The 27,672-nt window shown below is 40.5% G+C and overlaps 1 protein-coding gene across 1 annotated transcript in view; it reads left to right on the forward strand.

Moving 5' to 3' along the window:
* The window catches only part of SEMA5A (semaphorin 5A), a 435,475-nt gene that overhangs the window by 35,010 nt on the left and 372,793 nt on the right, over positions 1-27,672 (forward strand). The window lies entirely within an intron of this gene.

The following is a 27,672-nucleotide window of genomic DNA, read 5'->3' on the forward strand; positions in this document are numbered from 1 at the left end:
ATGAAATCTTAAAAAATATATTTCCTTCTTTCTGTCTTATCAGAAGAGTCAGCTCTGAAAAGTAGCTGCTATTCTTGGGTTATCACTGGGTTAGCCACGCTGCACTCCGGCCTGGCTGGGGGGATAAAACATATCTGTGTTTTGTTTGAGCTGAAAGCATCTCAGTTTGTGTAGTTCCTAGATGGTCTAGGATTAATTGGCAACATTGCACATTTTCCCAAGTTTTCTGCTCAGTTCCCTATTGTTGTAACCATGTTAAATGGATGCATTTTTCATGCTTATTTCAAGGTATCAATGACAGTTTCCACATACTCTTACTGTTATACAAGCTACCCTATATCAGCTTTTAATGAAGTTTCTGTCCAATTATCTTTTGCATGATGGACTAGGTTTTGAAAATTATATCCTTGCATATGTGATGCACAGTGCATGTGTCTTAACATGCCATGTGATGACACTGAGTTTTCACTGTCCATCCTTTGGATGTTGGGGGCGGGAAGGAAGGACTTGTTTGTAGAGTATGTGGGAGGAAGGAAAGGCATCTTGTAGGCTTGTGGCTGCCTCCCCCCTGGCTGGGGCTCTAAGTGAATAGCCATCAGGGAACCTCTGCAGAGACCAGGGCAGGAGGAGAAGCTGTGTCTCCTGAATCTGTAGGAAAGCTGCCCTGTGGTCCTGGGTTCTAGGGGAGCCCTCCTTGCCCTTGAATTGGAAAAGGCTGACTTTAGAGTGAAATTAAGTAGGAAATAGGAAATTAACAGGGCACGGGCCCTCTGAAATTCCACTGGGTGAATTTGCACCCTCACCTTGCTTGCTGCCTACATCCCATTGTATTGCTGTTTAGAGGTTCTCTCCTGTTATTAGGCTGTTTAGACCTGGAAATCTTAGCTTGGCAAGGCTCCAGTTTCCTGAGTCAACACTAGGATTAGGGATCTGTAAGCAGTCACACCTGACAGTAAAAATAATGTGTTTTCCCGAAGAGTGGTTAATCCATAGTTTAAAAAAATGAATAAGATTTAAAATTTTTTTTTGTGATAGTTCACATTAGTTAAAGAATCATGTTATAAATGTATGCACGTAGGTGAATATAATTCAAAGAGGAACATTTTGAATTTTTTTCATTTTAAACTTTTGTACTGAGGCATTTATAAATATTTTTGTATTTTTAATCTGGCATAATAGGGATGAATATAAATTTATATATCTATAACTTTTTAAACAAACTGATCTGTTATATTTTCTGTTCTTTTAGGTCTTTATATACTATTTATATTTTATTTCATTACTTAAACTTGTAGAATTTTTTTATGTGCCAATGCTAAGTGTGCTTTATAAAGCAATGGTTGTGGTTGGGGTGAAAAGCAGGGATTCTGGGACACCACTTGTCTGCACCTGGCTCTCTCACTACTAGCCTTGTGACATTGGGCAAATGAGTTAACCTCTCTGTGCTCAGTTTCTGTATCTGTAAAACACAGATGGTAATACTTCTCTTGTAGGGATTATTTTTAGGGTTCAGTAAAGCAGCATATGAGTTAACATAGTGAAGCACAGAGAATGGTGCCTGGTGCATGCTACATATGTGTTGCTGTCATTATTGTCATGAACAACAGCGTCACCTTAGTAAACATTAGGGACTATAGAGTTACATTAAACATTTGGGACAAGGGGGGCTAAGTTTTAAAAGAAGCTATTATATTCTGATAGCTAATGTATACTTTACTTATTTAATTTCAATTAGTTGTCTCCTAACCCAAGGACAATTATTTTATATCTTAGCATCCACAGAAGAACTAGCGGCATGTGTCGGAGGAGTCTGCCTCTGATACCTTTGTTCCAGGAACTCAGGATAAGATGGGTACTTGGAGCAGAACGTATGTCCCCTGCCTTCCAGAACTGACCTTGGAGCAGAGGTGGACAGCTATTTCCAGAAACAACAGAGGGTCATGGCTACCATATCACCAAGGAGAAGCAGGGAGGGACATTTGCAGTAATAGAATAAATGCAGACAGAAAGAATGTCCCGGAGGTGATGCAGAGAGAGGAGAGATTTGTGAGGTGGGCAGAGATGTTCAGACGCTGGTCAGGAGGTGGGGTGTGGGCACCTCTTGTCCACTGGCTGAGCTGTGGAGAGAGCAGCTCTGGACTCCTGTGCTTTCCCTGCTGCAACTTTCCTGAAGGCATGAGCTGGGGCTGCGTAGTAGTTCCCGCAGCCTCTGAGAACGCCACAGCCTGGGAGACATGCCAGAGTGGTTGCTTCATCTCACCTTTGCTGAAGTTAATTTAAAATAAAAACTGGAAAATTTTATTTCTGCTGACATTAATTAAAAATAAAATGTTAATTAGCTCAGAAATATCTTGAAAATAGCCAGGAGTCTGAACTCAAATGTCCCATTATTTGTTTTGTACCCCAAATATCCCATGATCAGAGTCAGATGATTGATTATGTTTTATTCATATCCCATGGCTGTAATGTCTTTGGTCAAGTCCTTAATAGCACAGGCTGATGTTAAATCAGTAAACTTTAAGAATTACTCAGTAGGACCAATTTGTAGTTGGGCTTTGGCTCTTGTTAAAAAGCGTGATTTGAGCGTGGGAGAAAAACATTTTGCGGAATCTGACCTTAAACTTCCCATATATCTGTTGGCAGGATGAAGGAACTTAAGGGATCCCATTCTGTCCATTTTCTCCAAAAGGTTCCAAGTGCACGGGGTTAAGGTTTAAGTTTGGGTAGAAGGTAAGCTAACAGGTGATTTCCAAAAGCAGACGGCTACGAAGGCATCTTTGAAAGGATATATTCACTATGAAGATGCTTGGGAAATAGTCTGGAGTGATCGATACTGAGAGGTCAACAGACGGCTGCAGTAGGCAGAAGAGTGGCCCCAGAGGTGTCCCGTCATTATCCCTGAAATGCCTTAGGTGGCAAAAGGAACTTCACAGATGTGATTAAGCATCTTGAGATGGGAGATGGTCCTGGGTATGCAGGTGGGTTCTGAATGTAATCATGAGAGCCTTCCTAAAAGGAGGCGGTGGAATATTTACCACAGATGGAGAGAGGAAGGGGATGTGAAGAGGGGGCACAGATTTAAAGATGCTGTACTGTTGACCTTGAAGGTGCAAGGGATGACACATGCCAGTTGGTGCAAGAATGGAAGGCTCTAGTAGCTGGAAAAAGCAAGGAACCAGATTTCTGGCCTCCAGAAATGCAAGGGATACATTTGAGTTGTTTTAAGCCACCATGTTTATGGTAATTTGTAACAGCAATAATTTGTTACATAGGAAACTAATAGGCCATTTCGCTATCTAACGAGTAAGTTTGGCTTAAGTGCATTGAGTTTTAAAAAGAAAATTAATATTCAAACGTATAATGAGCCCATGTGAAACTGTAATAGCTACAGTGATTCAGATCAGGAGAATTCCAATGACAAAATTCAGGTGTGGACTCTGGGGTATGGATTGTTTGGAAAAGCTTGGAAATAGACGGAATCAGTTTCTTGGCATTTTGTGGCAGAGCTCTGTGTTGTACCATCTGTGTTTTGTGTGAGGGGCTGCCACCGCCACAGTAAAGTACAAACATGGTCAATTTTGCTGCGAAATGATAATCTTCCCAATCTTTCCCTCCCCTTCTTCCTCTAACCTCCTGACAAACGTGTTCCCAGTAGCTGAAGTTTTCTGGAAGACTACTCTGTAGGCTGTCTATATTTTGGATATGATTTGATTAACACATCCTAGGAAGAAGAAATGCTTTTATTTTAAAAGAAATTTGCTGGAATCTAGAGGATTTGACACCTTGGATGAAATGCAGTGATAGTGATCTCTCTGGATATTTATTTTTTTCTCTGAGGATAATAAAGTTTTCCAGTTTAATAATGTTATGGGAGTGAATCATCAAAGTCCTTACATTTATTAATATATACCATTAGACCATGTGACTCATATTTTAAAATGTTCCTGAGGTGGGAGATTTATTCTTTTAAAAGATTTTAGTGAGAGAATTCACATTGATGACATTGAACAGACTTCAGTTCTCACTTTGCCTATTTTCTTTTTGCATCTCATTTCAATGAAATAAGGCAGAGCATTTTTACTACTTGATTGGCTTCATTTGATTCTTTGTTTATTAATGCTTTTCTTGTTTTGGCACAGAGCACTATTTGGTTCACAACACTCTAGGGAAAATGCCTAATTACTGAAAAACTTTGACTGAAATTCAGGAAGAACATATTTGCAGGGGAACATATTTGTTCAGTTGAAGTTTATTTGACTTTCAAAAATAGATTAAAATAATCTGCAACTAAACCACATTGGTGCTTTCATTGAAAGGATTTGGTTGTGGGTGGAACAGAGAGAGATGGTGTTGAAGGCTTTCTTTAATTTAAAATACCTTAAAAGGAGAAGCAGCACGTATCACAGTGCCCCTGCTGGCATGCAACCCGGCTCTTCTTGAGGTCTTTCCAAAATACGGTGCACAGTGCAACAGAATTGAATGTGACTGTTGACTTTTAAATCCACTCTGTGTGCATTGAGGTTGCTCAGTTACGATGAAGAACTAATTAAAAGAAAGAAGAAAGGAAAGTATCACTGGATTATGGATTAGAAAACCAGGACTTCTGCCTTTTGGAGTCATCCCTTCTTACCCACGTAACTCTAGACAAGTCCCATCAAGGGTACCGAGTCTCCATTTCTTCATTTGCAAAATAGCAATGTGCACTTTGCTCCCCACTCAGGATTCTTCGGAGTATAAATATTAGGCATGTGGAGACAATAAGTAAAATGTAATTTTATTTAAAAAGAATGCTTAATTTTGAAGGTGTTCTGATCATTGTTGAGGTCAGAAGGAAGTACGCTTTTTGCACATCTGTTTATGTTTTGGGCAGCATTGAGCAGAATCAGTTCTGCGCCCAAGCTGTGAAATAAGGGAGGAGGATCTGGAGCTATTTCAGCTCTTCTTCAAGGAACCTGAGTTGTGACCTCCTCTGACTTTTGATGCCTGGAAGCTGAGTTTGCCTTCATTCATTCCTAAACTGCAAAGGATGTTTTCAGAGTCTTCATTTTCAATCCCTGGCTGAGAGAACAAGAGGTCTGTGCAAAGAAGAACAAATGGGAAGAGAAAGCACATTTTGTCTGAGGATGGTACTGTTTGCACTTCTGTTGAATGGTGCTAGGTATCATAATTTTCCCTCAAATCATTTGATGCTAGCTTCTTAAAAGGGCAATTGAGCTTTGTTTTCAGATTATATCTGGGACCCACGTACTGGACAGATCAGATTGGAATAATTCCAGGTTAGATGGGGTTTTTTGGGACAGCTAGGTGCTCTCATGTCCTTTCATTGGATCTCTTGTCTCCAGTACACCAGAGATAGTTTTCCTTAGATTTAAAGTAGTATGGAATGATATTGCAAAGGTCATTACAACACTAGATAGTGTTCTCCTTTGTGATTGCCTCCTGAATTAGCTGCGTAAAAAAATTTAGACTCTGTTGTAAACATAATATATCTCTTTGACTTAGTGTAAACTGAGACTAGGACATTCCAATTCTCCATCACAATGAATAATGTAGATAAGAGGAGTGTCATCATATTACCACATCAGGAAATCTCTTGAATGTGGAACACTTATTTAAAATATATGTTTATTCAGCCCTGGCTGGTGTGTCTCAGTGGATTGAGTGCTGGCCTGTGGGCCAGAAGGTTGCTGGTTCCATTCCCAGTCAGGGCGCGTGCTTAGGTTGTGGGCCGGATCTCCAGTTGGGAGCATGTGAGATGCAACTGATTGATGTTTCTTTGCCTCTTTTTCTCTCCCTTTCATTCTCTAAAAGTAAATAAATAAATTTTAAAAAATAATAAATAAAAAATGTGTTTATTCATTTGAGAGAGAGAGAGAGAGATAGATAGACATTGATGTGAGAGAAAAACATCTGTTGGTTGCTTCCCATACATGCCACACTGAGGGATCGAACCCATGATCTAGGTATGTGCTCTCACCGGGAATTGAATCCCCGATCTGTTGGTGTATGGGATGACACTCCAGCCAACTGAGCCACACTGGCCAGGGCAAAACTGGTACACTTTTGACTGGCTGTAGGAGGAGTGTGTTGCACAGTGGGAAATGCACCTATAAAGTTCATCACCCTAAGAGTTAAGGAATCTGTTATAATTTTTCACTGTACATGAATTCAATAAGGATTTGGATGGCCTCATGAATTAATGAGCCATTCATGGCTATGAGAGAATTCAGAATATTTCTGGCTCTTAAGATTGCTATCAGGAAAGATAGTACTTGATACTCATGCCTATAGAATGTTGACTAAAATTTGAATAACTTCAGACAACAATACTTCTAATTTTGTTGGAATTGTTAGGTCAAGTGGATTATGAACCATTTTATTATGTATTTTCTTGTGTGTGTGTGTGTGTGTGTATGTGTGTGTGTGTGTGTTTAATAGCTGTCACAAAGAAAACATGTTCCAAACTTGTGTAACTCAGTTCTTTGAATTGATACACAGAATTATATTTTACAACAATCTATCCTGCGGGTTTGGGAACACCACCTTAGATTGAAATCTGGAGAGGTAAATGGAAGGCATTCAAATATATATCAGTATATGTATATTATAAACTGTGCATAAATTGGGAGAAGAGTCTGAAGTATATAAATTTTAAAAATAATATGCAATTTTATTTATTTTATCTATTAGCGTTAAATGGAACAAAATTAATAAAGAATTCCTAAGCATTATTATGTTATCCAGAGATGAGACTCCTTTGCAACTAAAATTACTAATATCTTGTAATGGTATATAAATGAGCACTCACGAAGAACTTGAAAAAATATCGAGCTTCTAACATGATATTTACTTCCCAATAATTTGTACCTACCCCTTCAGAAATAAAACATCACCTATGAATCATATGAAAATGCCATTTTGTAGGACAAAATCTGTGAAATATGGAGAATTTAAGTATTCAAATTCACATTAATTCTTCCAATCAAGAAACAAACACATTTATTATCTTATATCATATATTGTTATTACTATCTACCCCGGTGCTTGACATCCTATAAATAAATCCTCTATGACCTTTGTTGAAGGAATGAATGAGATGGTAAATGAATGGAAGATTGAATGAATGTGTTTTAGATTAAACATTGTGCCTGAGACCATGGGGGCTAAAATGGTACGACTTCTGCTTTGGCTGATGTAGCTCAGTGGTTGGAGCATCATCCCATATTTGAAGGATCACATGTTTGGTTCCCCATCATGGCACATACCTGGGTTGTGGGTTTGGTCCTGGTCTGGGCATGTACAGGAGGCAGCCAATTGATGGTTCTCTCTCACATCAATGTTTCTTTCTCTCTCCCTTCCTCTCTACCTAAAAGCAATGAAAGAAATGTCCTCAGTGAAGATAAAAAAAATTAAAATGGTATGGCTTCTAATCTTAAGGCTTCTTGTTCTCAAGTTCTTTTCATATTCCATGGGACTAATTTTTTCTATCCTCATCCCTTGCATGTTGCCTCCGAAGGGAATTCTTCCCTGGACATCCATCTAAAATAACCCACTGCTATTCCCATGAGAAATCTGATACTTCTTCCTTTGCCTTTATTGCTTTTATTTCCTTTATTTCCTTCCTTACTCTTGACCTATTTGAAGTAATGTGCTTTCTAGTTTACATGTGTTTTTTGTCTTCAGTAATCTGTGATTGGAGGCATCTTATCTTATTCAATAATGTATCTGCGGTTCCTAGAAGAGTGAGTGGTATGTAGTAGGTCTCAGTAAATACTTCTTGAAAAGGAAACTGCCCAGTGAGTTCCACTGATTTGCCCATAGTCTTTCGCAGAAGCTACACTATAAGGTGAAATTCTGAGACTTCCTACGGAATTTAGAATATTAGAATGATAAAATCTTGAACACCTGTGGAAGCACTAAATACTTCAGTATTGCAGGGATCCTGGGCTCTAGAACCAATATTTATTCATTCAGCAATTTTTCTTTTGGATGCCTACTAAGTGCTAGGTAGTGAGTACTTAGTCAGTCATGGAGGACTTTTTGAGTCCTGCCCGCTATCCTGTTACCTGTGTCCTTAGCCCCCACGGTCACCTGCCTTTCCCTGTTAGTAATGTAGCTCTGTGGAGTGGTGGTGGACTGCTCCTTGAGCCCACCCAATTACCTGCTGCTTGGCCAGGATTGGTCCATGGTTGCAGATTACATGGCCTCTCTCTCTCTCTCTCTCTTTCTTTCTTTTTTTTTTTTTTTTTTTTGAGGCATTGATTTCATTGCCAAAAATTCTGTTTTTACTGTTTGGACCCACAAGGTTTTTAAGATCAGCATCCTCTAGGGTTGTCAGTGAGACTCTATCTTGACTTTGTTTTTCATTGTAAACCACTTTTCATTGTCACATGTATTTAAGCTCTTACTCTGTGACAGGTACTGAGAACACAAGGATGGACAAGACAGGCATGGCTGTAGAATCTCATGGAACTTGCATTGTGCCAAAGAAAATGGGAATTCTTAAAAGTAATTCCAGTGAAGTAGGAGGAAGGCTATGGAAGGGAAAGTAGAGAAAGTTCCAGAGTGTACATCAAGGAGGAGGTGACAGTTAGGCAGGGGTGAGAAAAGGCCTTACAAAGAAAGGCCATTATGTGGACACCCATGGAAGGGAGAGGGCCTGGGTAGGGTGGTGGGAAGAGATGTCTGGGCTGAGGGAGCTGTATGTAGGAAGGCCAGAGAGTGTGAAAGCTCACTTTTGAAGAACTGGAGACATTCTGTCTAGCTAGTAAGTGTCACACTGTCAGTGGTATGCAGCCATGGGAATGGTACAAACCATCCTTCCTGCAGCGTGGAGAATGAATTGGAGGATCCAAGGTTGGTTGCAGGGAGATCAGGGTGGGAGCCTTTTCAAAAGCCCCAGCTGGATGTGATGGTGGCTTCTATTAGAGAAAGGTAATAGGGGAGTGAGAGGGAAATTGGTCCGTTTTACAGGAGTATAGGAGGCTGAAGGTACAGGATTTGGTGACTGCTGGATGTGGTAGAGAAGGGGGCTTCTTGATGAAGAGGAAGATGACACTGGTTTTTGCTTGATCTTTAGAAGAAAGGATGCTGCATTCCAAGGTGAGAAACTGGAGAAGGTGATTCATTGTTGCAGTTGACGAAATAGAGAGGGGTGAATTTGAATTTTTGGATCTTAAGACTCAACCCACTCACAGCAACTCGGCTCTCTCCAGTTGCTACCATAGGCTTATAATCATGTTCTAGAAACACTTCCCCATCCTGTCTTTCTAGAGTTTCCCTTTGGTTGGAAGAAGTGTTCATGGTGGACACTTCTAGGGTGGAACCTGGGTTACCATATGGCAGTTACAGGACTCTGTTGCTTTCCCTGTAGGCAGACTGAGAATTATTTATGTCATAAACTTTATAGGCATGGCATCAGATATGGAAACCAAGCAATTAGGAAAGACCACAGAAGTACACCCTGAAAGAAGTAACAGCCATCTGTGCCTGTACTGTGTAGACGGCATAGGGAAGCAAATGTGACGAGAGAGCCAATTTATTCCTCAAGAAACTGATTATGGCACGAGCAGGAAACACAGGATGATTGCATTCCGATACGCCGTTAATGAGAAGTCGTAGGAACGCCAGGTGGCATCCGTCTCTTTGAGAGACTAGTTGACATGTAAATCTGCACCAAATATTCCAGGATGGTTTTAACCTGAAAGTGACCTGAAGATAATGGGGGTAGAGATCCGTTACTGGAAGGTGATGATGTAAGTTCAATGGCTCCCTAATCTGTGCATGTGCTCCTTTATTACAAGCCATAAACATAATTGGATCTAATTGTGATGGAATGCACCCACATAATTTATTAAATTTGTTTCATTTCTTGTAAAGTAACACCTATGCCACCTCACTAATTTCCCATTTCTTGCAGAAATAGACATTGTTCTGTAAGGAATTGACACCCATTTCACTATTGGTTGTAGCAAACTGGAAATGAGATCAGCTTTTAACAAGTACTCAGAAAGTATTGAATTTCAAAGGTTACCTTGGCACAAGCAGGTGCTTTGGGGTAATTACAGAGAAGGGTCCCCTGGGGTAGCTTGTGGAGTGGCAGGCGTGGCTTCCACAGCTTCCACGTGGCAGTGCACTCACAGCAGGTGAGGTCGATTGTGTCTCAGGACCTCACAACCGGGATCTGCTGTTCTGGAAGCTCCCTGTTGACCTTGGGTTATAAGGATAATTGTTTTCACCGATTTTGTCACCTTCTCAACATGTCTACTTCCTTTTTTGCCAACAATTAATAAGGGCTCAGCAAAGCCGCACAGATTTTCCACCCCTGTTAGCCTCTTATCCCTTATTTTGATACTGCAGGGACCCAGGGGCTTTCCCTTCACCCCTGCCCCATGGGGATGCACTAATTAAATATGACCTCCTTAGGTGCAATTCTTGGCAGTCGACTCGCTAACAACAGGACCACGTAAGATGGTCTGGTGATGGTTGCAGTTTTCAAGAGGAGCTGCTTTATCGTAATGTTGGGTTTAAAACAATAATTTGGGATTTGAGCATCAGAACTGTTTAACAGTTAGAACCTTAATTAGGTACTAATATATTTTATAGCACTTCAATGAAGATATGAACAAACTAAGAAATCAGGTAATTTTAGCAACTTCTAACCAATGGTTTGAAGCTAAAACAATATGTGTAGCCTGCTGAAAGATTGTCCCCGTGACAGCGGATATAAAATTTAGCTTTTACAATGAAATTGGATCTTGTCTAATGTTTAATCAATCTTTAAATGATTCGGAATTATCTGGTCCCTTCTACGTCATCTTTCTGTAGCTGTCATGTACATTATTCTGGCTGGCTGTGTTACTTTACTTATACTTGGAATTTTGCATGAGCTGGAGAAACCCTTTTGTGGTCCAGGGTGCCATTTCTCTTGATATCTACTCCCTCCATCTGGTTTTATGTTCAGCATATTTCACCTGGCTCTTTGCTTGGTGAATGTGGAGAATAGCTGCTTGGGTGACAGTTAATCTACCAGGATAAATTTCTGATTGCTCACTTTGAGGCTGTTCTGATCATTGATCACTGAAATTATAAACCTGGAAGTCAAAGACAATAAAGAAAAAGTATGCCCCCATCCGTGAGCTGGTACCATGTTCCCTCGCAGCGGTTAGAAAATAAATCACTGTCTTCATTTTAGGAATCTGGTTGTCCTCTTGGGAAAAGCTGCCAGCAAAGGTGTTTTGGTGTCACGTGCCAAGACTCTTCCCTTAGGGGTGCTCAGGTCTCAAGAACTGGGGTTATTTGTGTGTGAGCACTGGCACTCCGGCTGCTCTGGCTTTCCAGGAGAAGGTGATTGAATAACTCTCCTTTCAGTACTTCAGGGAAGGCAAATGGACAAGAGGTGGTTTAACAGGCTGCACTGTGTAATCAGAAAGAGTTTGGACAATCTGTGGACAACCTCCCAAGGGGTACACAAGGCTGTGAGCCATCAACAGGCTGTTTCCTGTTTCCCCAAAGGGTGAGACTGCACCTAAGATCTCCCACTGGTAATTAGGGAAAATAACTGATGAAGGGAAGTCATCATTTAAAAGTCTGCTCCACAGACACGTGTTGTGTAATTTTAAAAAATTATGCTTAACCGATTTCTTCATTGGCTAAGCCAAGCTCCATACGTCCTCTTGCTTTGGTCTTCGATGAACTAAGAAAATGAGTGCTAGATCCGTGATAGGAGGAGAAAATAGGATATTGCATTCTTAGTCCCCCCATGTGAAATTGCTTAATCATTACTATAGTAATAGTGAATGTTTTCAAAACACTTCTTCTAACTACAGGTTATTATATTTTTTTCTACCCCCATAGAAGATAAACAGGAAAGCTAAATTATACTTCTAATTTATCAGTGTTCCAACAGGAGAAATTACCTGGCGATGAATTTTGATTTCTGTCAAAAATGCCATTATAGCAATGTTGAAGGTGATTTGGTGTCAAGCTGATACACCAGGCATGGGGAATATGAAAACAATACTATTGCTGTTTGGATTGCTATTGCTTATGCAGAGCCCAAGGCAAAAGGATCAAGAAATGTCTTCTCTGGAGGAAAACTTCATAACCCTGGTTGAGTAGGAGTTTAGTGTTCTTGCATCCCTTTGGGAAAATTTTTAGGAAATCAAAGAATAAGACAAAATCTGTTGATCCCTGACACCTTCTGTCCCAACTTTGCTTCTCTTTTCTCCTCCTCCCCTCTCTCTGCCCTCATTTAGAGCCATGTGGGAAGGCTACTTAATTATTTTGTGGCCTCTGCTTTTTCAGGCAGCATGTTGCTGGTGGATTTCAAAGACTTAACTTGTTCCTGTAGTTGAATTTGATGACTGCCGTGCCAGGGGCCCCCCGCCAGGACCGGCTCTCTGGTTTCACTAGGAGTATGCCAAGTGACAAGCTCAGCGCGTGCTTCCTTGTGCAGAAGTAGGCTGGCTGACACTTGAGGAGTTCCGTGGAAACTCTGTAAGCCCGAGAGGTAGGACGTTTAGAGATAACTCATGGCTGACAGGGAGTCCAGGCCAGCTCTGTGCTATTTCTGGCATGAAGTTTTGCTGGGACACTGTCAGTCCCATCAAGCTTGCCATGGTATGAATGTCTCAGTTACTTCAAATCACATGTCCTCAGGAACATGGCTGGCATAGCCAGGCTGCTTACCTTGGGCCAGATGGTGCCTTTCATATGCATGTATATTAATGGGAACTGAGTCCTCAAATACTAGGACAACTCAGCTCATGTTGCAGATAGGCAGCTTCTTCTGCTTTTGTTTAAGTTCCAACTATGCACAAAAATTGTTTCTCTCCTCCATCGTCATTGCTACTGAGCAATAACCTTTACCCTCCAGGAAATACTATTAATGTTGATTGAATATAGGAATGTGTTTCTTTTATACCCAGTTCTAAACTCAGACCCTTTAAATTTTTCCACATTGTTGTCATTTTTATTTAAAAATGCTATTTAGGGACAGAAAATGAGAGCTTACTCAAATATGCTTGGTTAGATTCTTGTCTATTTTGGTTTCTGTGATAGGTTTGATCATTTTAGATATTGTTCTAATGCCATGGCAAAACGTAGATACCTGAATGCCATCATATGTTTAGTCACTATAGGGGAACAATGTAGACATTGAACAAGTTACATTCTCTATAGGTGAATTAACAGAAAGTTTTTTTTTAAGTGTATTTTATTAATTATGTTGTTATAGTAGTCCCAATTTGTTTTTCCTTTGCTCCCCTCTTCCTAGTACCCCCCTTCCCTCCAGCAATCCCTCCTCCCTTAGTTCATGTTCATGGTCTTGCATATATGTTCTTTGGCTTCACCATTTCCTATATTATTCTTAACTTCCCCCTGTCTATTAGGTACCTACCAGTTATGCTTCTTAATCCCTGCACCATTTCCCCATTTCTCCCCCTTCCCCCTCTCAGCTGATAACCCTCTAAATGATTCCCATATTTATGATTCTGTTCCTGTTCTGGTTGTTGGCTTAGTTTGTTTTTGGTTTTATTTTTTAGATTTAGTTGTGATAGTTGTGAGTTTGTTTTCATTTTAGTGTTCATGGTGTTGATCTTCTTTTTCTTAAATAAGTCCTTTTAACATTTTATATAATAATGACTTGGTGATAAGCTCCTTTAGCTTTACCTTGTCTGGGAAGCACTTTATTTGCCCTTCCATTCTAAATGATAGCTTTGCTGGATAGAGTAGTCTTGGTTGTAGGTCCTTGCTTTTCATCACATTGAATATTTCTTGCTAGTCCCTTCTTGCCTGCAAAGTTTCTTTTGAGAAATCAGTTCATAGTCTTATAGACACTCCTTTGTAGGTAACTCTCTGTTTTTCTCTTGCTGCTTTTAAGATTCTCTCTCTATCTTGAACCTTTGGCATTTTAATTATGGTGTGTCTGGTGTGGTCCTCCTTTGGTCTAGATTGTTTGGGACTTCTGTACTTCCTGGACTTGTATGTCTTTTTCCTTCGCCAAATTTGGGAAGTTTTTCTTCATTATTCTTTCTTATAAACTTTCAATTTCTTGCTCTTCCTGTTCTCCTTCTGGCACCCCTATGATTTGGATGTTGGCATGTTTTAAGTTGTCCCAGATGTTCCTAAGCCTCTCCTCAATTTTTACAATTCTCGTTTCCTTGTTCTGTACTGGTTGGCTGTTTATTTCTTTCTTATGTTCGAAATCATTGATTTGAACCCTGGTTTCCTTCCCTTCACCATTGGTTTTGCGTGGATTTTCCTTCATTTCATTTAGCATAGCTTTCACTTCTTCTCTTATGCATTGGCCATACTTAAGCATATCAGTCAAGCCTGTGAGCATCTTTATCACCAGTGTTTTGAATTCTGAGTCTGTTAGGTTGTCTATCTCCTCATTTGTTAGGTTGACTATCTCCTCGTTGCTTAGTTCTCCCACTGGAACCTTGATTTATTCCCTCTTTTGGGCCATAATTCTCTGTCTCCTCATCTTGACAGATTCCTGTGTTTGTTTGCCTCTGTGTCTTAGTTGTAGCTGTAGCACCTGTTATGTTGTAAGGGTCAGAGCCTTAGGTGTTCATCAGCATAGGGCGACCCATTTTAACACGTTGTGGTGTTGTGTGTAGGGGAGGGGTCTGTAAGGGAACAATGCCACTTGCTCTGCATTTTCCCCTTTTCCAGGCACTTTTCCCACTTCTGTATGGGACTGGTGCCTGTCTACTGTTGCCCTGGCCATTGTTCCCAGAGTGCGTGGATCTTGGATGTTATAGGACTGTGGTGGCCCATTAAAAAAGCGGACTCTGCTGAGATAGTGGCAGTTTCTGCCTCCACCCCAACCCCTACAGGTTTGCACAGTCAGAAGCAATGAGGCTTTATTTTCCCTGGTGCTTGAACCGTGAGCTGTGCAGTCTTGTCTGGTGCTGGGAGCTCTCCCCAGTTGTCCCTCTCAACTTTTTAAAATGTTTGACTGTGCTTTCCACTGGTCTGCCACTGCTACCGCTGCTGCTGCCACCATCACACCTTGTCCTTTCTGCCCCAGCTCCTCCCCTCCTACTTGTCTGGATAAGTATTTCTTCTTTATATCTTTATTTGTTGGACTTCCATGCAACTCGATTTTCTGGAACTTCTGGTTGTCTCTAGTTTTGAGGTACAGTATTCCCTCACTTATTGCAGGTATTACATTCTAGACCCCCCTGTGATAGGTGAAAATCTGCGAAGTAGGAACCTTACATTTATTTTAGTATTTATATATATTTTAAGGCTTTAGAAACCATTCCCTCACACTTATAAACCATTCCCAGTCCCTTATTAACCTTTCCCACTCCCTTATTAACCTTTTCCACACTTTTATAAACACTACTTATGTTCTTAAACATATTCTACACTCTTAAACCTATGTAACGTTAACAACATATGTATACAGTACCACAAAATCCCATTATATAGTGAAAAATTTGTGATAAATAATTAAATATAATATTTTAAAAATCCCGTGATACAGTGAGGCCACAATAAGTGAACTGCGATATAGAGAGGGACTACTGTAGTGTATTCCTTCTTAGTTGTGGAGGGAGATGCAGCGTGTCTGTCTAGGCTTCTATCTTGGCTGGAAGTCCAACAGAAAGTTTTAAGTTTCCCATTTTGTTACACTTTGGACAATGTTTAGTGGCATGCACCTGAAAACTCAATTTATGGCAGATTCGTCGCCGGCAGCCGTCCGTCTCGAGAGACGATGGTGTAGCTTCTCAAGAGTCTATCTGCACCGCCGAGAATGGCTGTGCAGTCCAACTCGGGAGTGACATGGTATCTGTCTCCTCCCGTGTTGAATCGACATCTTGTGATGACGCTGAAGCTACAGAGCCTGGGCAGGGTGATATGGAGGGTCTGCTGTTGCCCATGCAGCAGACCCCCCCTCTCTTCGCAGCTGAAGGGTCCAAGGGAAAGACGGAGTCGATACAGCTTGGGTTCAGGTGCGCCGCAGGAGTTGCCGGTGTTGACTACAACGTCAAACCGCCTTAGGGACTCCGGCTCCGGATTTTCTGTCGGGGTTTACTCCCTTAGCCTTTCCCCTGAAGAGGTATGCCGCAAGGCAGCGGAGGTTTTTTGGAATCAGAGTTTTCCTTCTCTGTTATGGCAGATTAACCAACTAAGTAAGACCTATATTTTTTGTCATGTAGTAAACTGTATGTTCAGACCTGGTGGGGTGCTGTCGGGGTGACCTTTGGGACTCAGGTTCCTTTTCTCTTTCCCTCAGCCCTCCTTGATGTGTGACTTTTATCCTCATGCACTGAGAGGGCACAAGAAGCCTGCTGCATTCTAGCAGACAGTCTGCTTTCCAGAGGGAAGAGGGGAAGGGCAGCTGGAAGGGACATGCCAGCCAGTAGTCCTCCTGAAGAGCTTCCTAAAGTCCCAGCCAGTGCCTGCTGCTTACCTTCCACTGGCCTGAAACCATCAAGGATTACCCTGTGGCAAGAGAGGGGGAGATGGGCATGGGAAGGAGGGAGCAAGATGGAAACCTGGAGGGGCAGATGGGCACGTGGTTGCCCCGACACCAGTGGAGCAGGGACAGTGATTGGGTGAGGAGAAGTAGAGGAGGGGTATGAACAGACAGCATCAGGGTCTGCGCTGTGTTTCTGAACGCTTCCAAATCCTGACTTTAGCCTTGGGTGCTTCTTTTGCCTACTTAATTTCCTTTTTGTATTCTGCATGTAGAAAAACACCTAAAACACCTGTGTCTATATTTATGCATGTATACTTAATAGAGTATTTTATACAAACACATATACACACACACACACACACACATATATATATCGTCTCTCGAGACGGACGGCTGCCGACGAGATATATATACAGTCATTGTGGAATAACAATGTTTCAGTCAGTGACAGGCCATGTATATGAAGGCGGTCCCATGAAATTGTAATGGAGCTGAAAATTCCTGTCCCCTAATGACCTTACAGCCATCATAACAGCAGAGCACAATTGTGTTACTCACGTGTTTGCGGGGATGCTGATGTCAATGAACCTACTGCGCTGCCAGTCCTACAGAAGTATAGCACATAAATGCCTGTTACTGATTTATGTATTTATTGCGGTATACTTTTTATCGTTATTTTAGAGGGTACTCCTCTTATAAAATGAAAGTTTGCAGTAAAACAGCCTGTGTTACACTGGCAACAGGCTCACACATCTCCTGTTTGCCTTGTCTCTCAAGTGCATTCTTTTCTCTTCTCGTACTTGATTTAATCTTGGGTTTTCTTGCATAGTAACACGTTGTACAGGTTTATAGTCTGGGAGCAGCAGGAGATACCATTTAGTCTGGGTGTGTAGTAGATTAGAGCACCTACTGTCGTGTAAGTGTGCTCTGTGATGTTCACACAGTGAAATCACCTGACTACGCGTTTCTCAGAATTTATCCTCATCGTTCAGTGGCACGTGACTGTGTATTGATGTTGGTCTTTAGAGCAAAAGATAACTTATTGGCAATCCAGGTTCTCTTATCTTAGCCTTCTATATTTTTAAAATGTGATATACATGGATTTTATTTTTCTATGTTATAGTCAAATTCTAATAACAGGTTATTAAATTTAACAGGAGATTAAATTGTGTTAGCGACTATTTTGACACAATTATATGAAACTGCTAATGTATTTTGTGAATTAAGCATGTTTTAATGGAAAAAATGCTGTCTTATTTAGAATGTTAATTAATTTTTTCCCCATGGTCTTTGTATTAAGTCATTATGAATATCAAGAAAATCAGTATGAGAAATTCTAGCCTCACACGGTGGCCGTTAAATCAGTGTTAGGTTTTTTTTAAAAATAAAGGCAGGGATTTTTAATTCTTTTAGTAGGAGATTAATTTAGTTTTGATCTTTAATTAACAGTGTGGCTTCTGAAGATATTGATAAAAGACTCTTATGGAGTAGAGGCCCAATGTATAAGGGATGTGTGGGCAAGCAACGAAAAGGCACGGAGAGACTCAAGAGGGAGCAAGTGTGTTTGGAAGCCCCATCAGACATTTATGTCTTTTGAACAAATAGTGTGGATGGGGCTCACGGGCACAGACCATAACCTGGAGCTCTGTGCGTAAGGTTGCCAGAGTTAACAGATATTTTAGTCTAAGTATATCCTAAATGTTCCATTGGTTATGATTATATTAAGAATGTATCCTTTGTTATCTGAAATGCACATTTAAGTGGGCATCCTGGGTTTTCTTTGGCACCTTATCTTCCCGGATACCTCTTTGTGGATCTCCGGGTTCTGCCAGCCTGGACCAGCTCACTGCAGACCCCACAGTGGAGGGGTGAACTCTAGATCAGTCGGGAGAAAATGAGTGGTTTTGGTTGTTTAGCAGGGCACACTTTGATTAGAAATGCACACATCAAGAGCTAGCATGATTAAAACCTTTGGAAGGTTTGGTGTTTTGCCAGACAGCTTTTCACATATGTCTTATGAGCAGTTTTCGTGTCGTTTGCAAAGAAAACTGCTTCAGAGGCCTCATGAGGCAAATGTCCACCCCACCATCACCATCAATATGTGGCGAATTTACAAATGATTGAGTCTGAACCATGTGTTGCATTTAATAATGCATTATAATAACCCAAAATGAGTTGAGGATTAATCAAACCTTTATACACTGGTGCTAAATTGACTTAGTGATTTGCATCTGGCTCTGTGTAGTCGGCCTGTTGACAATAACTTGTTGGAAAAAATAGCTTTGCAATTTCTTCTTAATTGCATTGTTTTGCTATAGGGTGATACAGAAGATATTAAAATATGAGTAACAGATGGATGCTTGCTAATGGAGCTTCATATCCCATGTATTTTCTCATTGTTTTTTATTTTTTATCTCCCTATTTCTGTAAAATAAAAACTTTTGCAGGGCAGCACTAACTTTGACCTTTTTTTCTTTCTTTTCTTACACTTGCTTATCTCAGTTGCTTTTTGTCATCTTATTTGATGGTGAAGAGTCTCTGCTCTGGAATTCATTTGGACTTTAGTTATTAATGGATGAAGTTAATGATACATAAACAGGTTGAAACACTTTGAAGGTGATGACAGTATTCATATATTGATGATGATGATTTTGTTTTATCTGTTAGAGCTGTAGTTTTCTTATCCTTATTTAAAGGATAAGAATAACAGAAAAATGAAATAATAAAGAATTGAAGTGTCCAGTTCTGGACCATAAGAAAACATGTCAATTGTTAAACTTTATGTACTTACATTGGCTTATTTGTAGAGCCTAGTGTGTGTAAAGCACTGACTGATACTGAAATATAGGAGGTGTTTGTCTTATTTTAAGTAGTTTGCAGTTTAATGGTAGTGGGGAGAGAACATATATTCAGATAATTAGACCAATGAAGCTTTCACGTCCAATAGGAGGCAGGGCTTTTTTGTGCCATTACTAATAGTGCAATTCCTGTGATTTTGTAGTGTATTCATGACCAAGCACACTCATCATTTTTATCCATTTCTTGTTTTTCCTTTTCTTCATTTCACATTTGATGACTTTTTAATATGGGAAAGTTCACTCACGGGGGGGATAAAAAGAGAATAAAGAAATGGCACTAAAGTAGTTGATGTTTTTCCTTAAAATATCTTTTTCCCCCCCAATTGTCCCGTGAAAGTTTGTAAAGTTTAAAGAGTGAGAATGGTTTGATTTTTGTGAAAATTTTGCTGGGGGTGGGGGTGGATGTGGGGACAGTCAACCATTTTATGACCAGTTGCTCTAGTCTCCCTTGCTCCACCAGGTGGTGCCACAAAAGCATCAGGCCCTTCCTTGCTTTTGTTTACCTACGGCTTTGTATTTACTTGATTGTGACATTATTATAATTGCGGCACGCATACATTTTCATTCTGTTCCTTTTAGCTTGCAGTAACTAATATATCTGTTTGATAGCGCGAATTCTGTAATTGTTAATCATATACACAAAACAAATACACAAAATAAGTACAGAACGAAAACACATGCTAACTCTGCTAAACCCAACCCAGCCCAAACCCTGCTAAACATTGCCTTTTATGTTCATGGTTCAGGTTTGACTGCAGCTATCCAGTCTTGAGTCATGATGGCCCCTGGCATGCCATGTCTTTTGGGTCAGAGTTGGTTATTGTAACACTTGGATGACATACCCATGGGAAAGGAGCCGCTGCAGAGACTTCATGGTGATAATTTTGTGATCTGAGGCTCATCTACTGTTTCACACTGTTTTCCTCCCTGGTGCCATATTTTGGGCTGGGAACTAGACCCTGTGGGCCCCACATTTCCACAGTGTATGTGCCTCAAAGACAAAGCACCTTCCACGTTAGAATCCACGCCGAGTTCAGAGAGAACATGAGAATAACTGCAACTCTGTATTTTGAAATGTTATAACCTCTAGAAATTTGTATTAAGGTTTCCAAAATTTATTTCTAGACGAAAATAAAATATGACAAAGTTTCGCATAATTTTCTCAAAATAGCTCAGTGGATGGTGAACAAAAATCATTTTTTTCTTGGTGGCATTGTTATATTTTAGATTCTTTGTTTTTATTTATGATAACAATGCTCTGAAATCATATATGTCACAAATGTGCTGATTCCAGAAACTTCCTTTTGTTCTAGAGGTAACAAATGCATCCTTGTGTGTAGGCCCAGAATCTGTACTCTGTGGACAATGATTGGAAATGGCTTCTCAGTTCTAAACAAATGATTAGCTATTTTATCAGGGTTGATTTTGTATTAAGCATTGTAAAGTGTGCTGGTGGTTAGCAAGGAGTTTAGAAACATCTTATCCTATTTTGGAGCATCTATCATCTGCCAAACTGTGGAGGGAAATTGGAGTACAGGAACCAAGGCCAAGGCCAGGTGCAGGAGCACCTTGTTACCAGGTTGGCCTTAGCCCCTACTGCAATTTAACGTCCATTCTCCACTCCTCATACCTTTCACTTCTTGTCCTTTCACTCCTAGTCCCTATCCAAAGCAAAGGTAAACATTTGTTTCTTGATCAGGGTCTCGATCCCAAGCAGGCCAAGCTTCCTTCTTTCCCCATTCTCCTGCAAACCTCTGCCTGAATCTTGACCTGACCTCTTCACTAGTGAGGAAAGACCAATCCAGGAAAAGAGATGAACCCAGCCCACATAAAAGATGCAAATAGGGGAACACAAAGGAGGACAAACCAGCAGCTCCCCAATGCCCACAACTTCTTTGGCTTTGGGGCTGACACCTGGCTTTTCAGGAACTGGAACTCAGGCAGGCTGCTCATATTCTGGTTCCAGGGAGAGGGACAAGGGAGCCATGCCCCACTCACTCAGAGCTGGTGGCCTGAATACCTCCCAGGTGGACTTCTGCCCCCATATCTCTTTCCCCATCTCTTTTCTTCTCTGACGGAATGAAAAAGAAGCACTTCTCTAGAGCACAGGATGGCCTCTATTCCCTAGAACATACCTGTTCAAACACCTTTGAACTGGAGCACTCCGGCAGATTAGGAATGGTGGCTGGGAGGAGCCATGAGTGTCCCCGGCCACCATCGTTCACCTTTGTCCAGTTTCTGTTCTTCCAGAGTAAGGTGTCAGGGCCAGGACATCCACGACAGCGCACTGCACATGTAAGGCAACCACGAATCGGGTGCTGAAAAATGCTTATCTTCATCTAAGTTATACATCAAGTTTTTAAAATACTAACAATAGAAAAATATTTTTAGGCAATGGAAACATATTAAAGGCACAGAAGTAATTTGCAGTTACAGTTTAAAAATCAGCTGTTATCTTTCAGTTGAGGAGACCAAATGGGCAATTCAATGAACACGACTGGCTACTTCCATTTGGTGTTTAAACACACTCCATAGCTCCCAGGGTCAGACGGACTGCGTTAGGGGTACTGGCCCTCAGCCTCTGTGCAGTTAACTTGGGATTGTGTCTTGTATCCATTACTGTACCCAGCCCTGCATGCATCATATCCCCAACACTGAACGCATAATTTAACAATTTAGAATATAATGGTGTGCATCTGCCTCTGAGTGTCTGAGTGCTAGCCAAGAGTCAAACCACAGTCCACCATATGATAAGGGAAGAGGGACTAACTTCAGAGGCATGCAGTTGTAGTGAGAAATGAATGAAGGCCAGTCAGCCCAGTGATTGAGTAGCAGCTTCACAGAGAGGCTCACAGCTGAATCACTGCTCATCCCCTACTTCTTGTGTGACCTTGAATGCAACATTGACTTCTCTCTTTCATGTCCCTCTTCTGTAAAGTGAGGACAATAACAGCATTTTCTTTTTTCCTTTTTTCCCTTCCTCCCTCCTTCCCTTCCCTTTTGTCTTAAAACAACAGACATTTATTCACTTACAGTTATGGAGGCTAAAAGTCCAAAATCAAGGTGCTGGCAGGACCATACTCGCTCTGAACCCTCTGTAGGGGATCCTTTCTTGCTTTTTCCAGCTTCTGGTAGGCCCAGGGTTTCTTGGCTTGTGGCAGCATCACTCCAATCTCTGCCTCCACCTTCGCAAGGCTATTTTACCTCTGTGTCTCTATGTTGAAATTTCTATTATAATGACATCAGTCATACTGGATTTAGAGCCTGCGCTAATGACCTTATCTTATCTTGCTTATATCTGCAAAAACCCTATTTTTAAATAAAGTTGCATTGACCTGTTCTAGGTACGCAATAATTTTAGGGGATAATGTAAGAATAAGAGCTTGGGGCAGGGCATTATCAGAGACAGAATATAATAGCACTTTCTTATAAGGCTGTTATGAAGATCAACTGTCACTATCTGTGGCATGTTTAGATATCTGGGGTCTTGAAGGGCTGGCTAATTATTCGCAAACACAGTCTTCAGACATTTGTTACCAGAGTTCTATGATACTCAACCTTAATCCTCAGATATTGTGAGGTGTATCCAATTATTGAGATGCATTAGAAGATGATTATCTGAGGTCTTTGGTACCCTCCATCCTTGCCTCTATAGCAGTCTCTCTTCCCAGCTAACTCTCCAGACATGGTGGACTCTATATTTGAAAATACCAGGGAAAGGTAGCAAGCATAAAAAATATGCAGGTTTTTTTTCTTTTTAATTAAATAGGTACTTGAGCATAACGGTTTTTGAGGCAGTGTGAGGAGCGGTGATGTATTCCTTAAGAAACCACTGATGTTAAATATATATAGGCCAGTTACCGTTAGGAACTCATTTGTCTCTGTCAAGTGTGAAGGCTGATTGTCTCTATGTTGTTATGGCTTCGCTGGCTCTAGTTTTTCAGAGAAAAATATCATGTCCCTGTAAGTCTCCAGTACACTAAGCCAAAGGGGGACTGGGTCATGCTACCATGCAATACTCTTTTTAATGAGGCACTGCATGTGGAGGACAGTACCAGATTAACTAATTTAAAAGACAAATATTGGATTCATATGCCAACCTATTTTAAGGCCTTTTTATTCTTGCATATTAAAACACAAATGAACAGTGATTATCTCAGATGGGTTGTTCAGAGTATTGTTCTTCCTGGTAGTGGGTTGCAGGGTGTGCATGGTTTTATGGACTTTGAAAATATTCTTATGGACTAATTGTCAAATTATGGAAATGTATCCCTAAAAAGGAAAAAAAAAGTGAAGAATCAGAGCAGTTCTAAAACTCCAGCCTCCTTCGGAAAAGTTAATTTTGGGCTGACTTCTGGCCAGCAGACTGGTGTATTGAGTAGACAGAGCACATGGGTCAGATTCAGCAATTCTGAATTTCAAATTTTGACCTTGCCCCTTACTGGCTGGCTTAAATTGGACATGTTTTCTGATCTGAAAAACATGCATATAATAATATTTCCTTTGGCTGTGTTCACTCCAACCTCAGTGTGAGAAGCAACTGCTTCAAAAAGAGTTGTATGGCTTTTGTATACTTTCTAGGTAGAAGTTTCTAGTGCTTCCTTATGAGAGAACTGTAATTATGTAATCTTTTAGTATCCTGTAAAATGCAATGTATCAGGCTATGCAATTATACATTCTTTACTAATAGACCTTACTTTTACTCAAAGGCTTATTGAAGAAATGAGTGCCTGCTCTGTGCCAGGCATGCTGGGGGAGACAACAGCTTTCATTTCAGGGTGTGGATAAGGAAGGGGAACAGATCATGAATGAGTAAACAAATGAATATTCAGTATGTCAGGCGGAAACTAATTCTGTGAAGAACAATTAAGCAGGCTAAACTGAGTCCTCTTCTGTGTTCTCCCTTCTCCAACCCTGGCAATACCTTGGAAAATCCTGTCCTCTCATTGAGAGGAAAAGTGATACAGAATTGGAAAGGATGTTTTAGTTGAATGAATTGTGTGAATGGAATATGCATTTATTTTGGTGGTTGAAAGTATTTGCATTGTTTAGATTGAGGGTAACCACCTTTTTTGCTTGTTTCTTTAGGATTTGCCAGGGAGAGTATTGGGGTTTGTTAAGCAAGTATGATGGCAAAGATCTTCCTTTGCCTTTAGAGTCGTAAAAGGATGTGAGAGTGGAGTGGTGTGATTGTCACATGTCTTTGCTATTGACATAGTGATAGATTTATTTTCATTAGGTAAAGGTATTTTGCAAATGATCTTTTACATCCTATTTAAATACTTCTCTTCCATCTTTTCCTCTATTAAATTTGATACAGTTTAAAATTTGAACAAATTTGAGTTTTTCCTGGATGTTGGTTAGATGGTGTGGGAAGCAGGGAAGTGACACATCTCCTACCGTGGATCAGGCTGGACTGTCCCCACTTGAGGTCATGCAATGTACAGGGCTAACTCGTTCTCTGTCCTAGTAATTATTGTGTAGTGAGCAGTTTGAGGGAGACCCCTGTTCTGGGCACAAGCAGGACTCTGACCTGCTCTGACCTCCTCATGCCTGTCTTTAAAAGATATTCCTGCAGATGGGACTCTTGGAGGAAACTTGTGGATCAGCATTATTTTTGTTAGGGAAGGAAACCCTAGAGATGAAACCCAAGGCACCGCCTTGTGCTGCTCTCTGTTGAAACCACTTAGTCACTAGAACCCCGAGAATGCCCCAGCCATTCCTGGAGACAGTCATAAGGTGGGAGGAAGAGTTTACTAAATGGCTTCTCAACTTACACGCATGCTGGGTGCTCGTCTGTCAAACTGGACAGCTTCCTGTGGTGTTAAAGAAAAAAGGCCTATATATAGAGTGTTGGCCACACTTGTAGAAAATGCATTTGAAACCAGATTTACAGCTCTACCTTTTTGGATTGAAAACCAACGATGTTATGTGGGCACCCACACTTTTTCGTTTTTAAGTAACAATGGGAATATGTTACGTTACAAGTGAACACTGTCCAGAATGAAGGCCAGCATTTTTCATCTGCTAGTGGTTTACACTGTCAACCACATTTCTCTTAATTTATAGGAGGTATTGCTGTGCCCACAGAAGAAAAATGTTATTTTTTATTCTAAACTTCTCTTGCATTTTAAATAAGTTTATATTTCTCATGCTATGGTTATGATGTTTGTTACCTCCTAAAATTCCTATGTTGAGTGACCTAACCCCTAAGGGTGATGGTATAAGTAGGGGGGACCTTTGGGATGGGATTAGGCCATGAGGGTAGTATCCTAATGAATGGGATTAGTGTCCTTTTAAGAGGGGTCCCACAAAGGTCTCTTCCACTATGTAAGAGCACATGGAGTGAAGCCTGTGGCCCAGAAGAGGTTCCCCCACCTGACCAGGCTGGCACTCTGAGCTTGGACTTCAAGCCTACAGAATGAGGAGAATGAATTCCATTTTTTAAATAATCCACCCAGTCTGTAGTGTTTTGTTATAGAAGCCTGCATAGGCTAAGATTCCTTAGCAAACACCGTATGTCTCCACCAAGTTAGAAAGTGTAGTGGCTGGAGAACTGATTTGGGTTAAAATCTAAATACTTTTGTCAGCTGGGCCACCAACATGGATTTGAGAACATGATGCTAGTCTTTTACTTAGTTTTCTGTGAATTGAAAATGGTGAATGAGGAATGCAGTCCCTAGCTCCCTGTGAAAAACTGTGAAGGGTTTGGGATTTTACTTTAATTGTAAGGTAATGGTTAGCCTGCCATAATGTCATGGATGTGGCAGAAGACAGGCGACTCCTAGTTCAGAGACAAAGGACTTTATTGCTAATAACACAGCAAGTAGCGTGAGCTTTGTGTTTGTACTGATTTCCCATTGCTGCCATCTCCCAGTTCCCCGCGTGGAGGGCCCCAGGTGAATTACTGTACATGCGGTGGATGTGCATCACAGTCGAGGAACCCAAGTTTAAGAAGCCCTAATCTTTTATAACGACTGCATGCAAACCCAACCAACATTTATCCCAGAAGGAAGCATTATCTTTTTAGACAGGACAATAAACAGATCTGCCCTCTGTTCTTAGAAGGAGACGCTAACTCTGTCTTTCAAAATTGTTTGCTATATAAACATCCTTGGAATAGATAATCCAGAACAAAGGTTGTCAGAACAGAAGTATCCTGCAGCTGCATGAGATATACATGGAGAATTGCTGACCGATACTCACATACACCCATTGATGGCTCTTCTTGGAATCTTAAAGTTTTGTGACTTCATCCATTTTGCTCTTGTCCAACTGAGTATTCCTAACTTTTAAGTTACTTATTTCTTTCTTCTCCTCCATTGACTGACCACTTTCTTCTCACCCTAACACTGCATCATATTATGTATTTCCTTTTTATTCACACCAATTGATATATTTTCTGATTTCCTTCTTAGACCATGAACATCCAGAGGGCATTTATGTCCACTATTTAGTACTATGCTTGCTACTTTGCAGGTTCATGCAAATAAATGTTTGTTGAATGAATGGATGAATAAATGCATTCTTGGTTCCTGTTAGCAAAAACAAAAATTTGTAATATTCACTGTTTAATCATATTGTTCATTCAAAGGATAAGTACAATAAAGCAGGAGAATTAGAAAATTATTCTAAAACACTTGCAAATGTATTTCAACTGCAAACCTTAGCTGGACCTGATAAGGTTTAAGAAATGGTTAGGTTTTGCTCTTTTCTAAATCCTCCCATATTGGTGATGTCAGATTTCAACTGTAAGAATTGTGCACTCTATGACTGCTAGCCTTCTGCTTTGTGGTAGTGGTGGGGAGGAGGTGCTGGCTGTATAGGAGATGCCACCAGGCAACCTCATTAAGACTAATGAGCTTATTCCACACTGTGAAAGACCTCTGATGCCAGCTTTTGCAGTTCCTTACATAACCGTGGTCCAGAGGTGAGCAGGACAATGACTAAATACTTCCTTCTAATTCATGTGTGACCTGCTTCTGCCCTTTATAGTTTACATGCCTTTCTTACTTTTATGCTGAGGATAAGTTTTCAGCTCAAACCATAAATAAATAATTCAGAAGAATCTTTGACATGTGAATTTATATTGTAGCTTTTTAACTGGCAAGTGGAAATATTTAGCATGAAATAATTATTACATTTTAATTATCAAATATACGTCACATACCTTCTTTGTGTTAGCTGAAGAGCAGAGATAATGTTTCAAAGTACAAACTTAAGAAAATTACATTCAAATTTATTTCCTAGTTTTTAGAAGTTTACGTAAGAAGTATGAATTGCTAAACTGAAAGAATTGAGGATAAACTTTAAGTAGACTGATTTATTATTTATGTAATTTTAAAAGTGAAAAATATTGCTTTGTCAAGAACCACT

The sequence above is a fragment of the Furipterus horrens genome, unplaced genomic scaffold (genome assembly GCF_987537825.1).
Source record: "Furipterus horrens unplaced genomic scaffold, mFurHor1.1.pri manual_scaffold_5, whole genome shotgun sequence".
Taxonomy (NCBI): Eukaryota; Metazoa; Chordata; class Mammalia; order Chiroptera; family Furipteridae; genus Furipterus; species Furipterus horrens.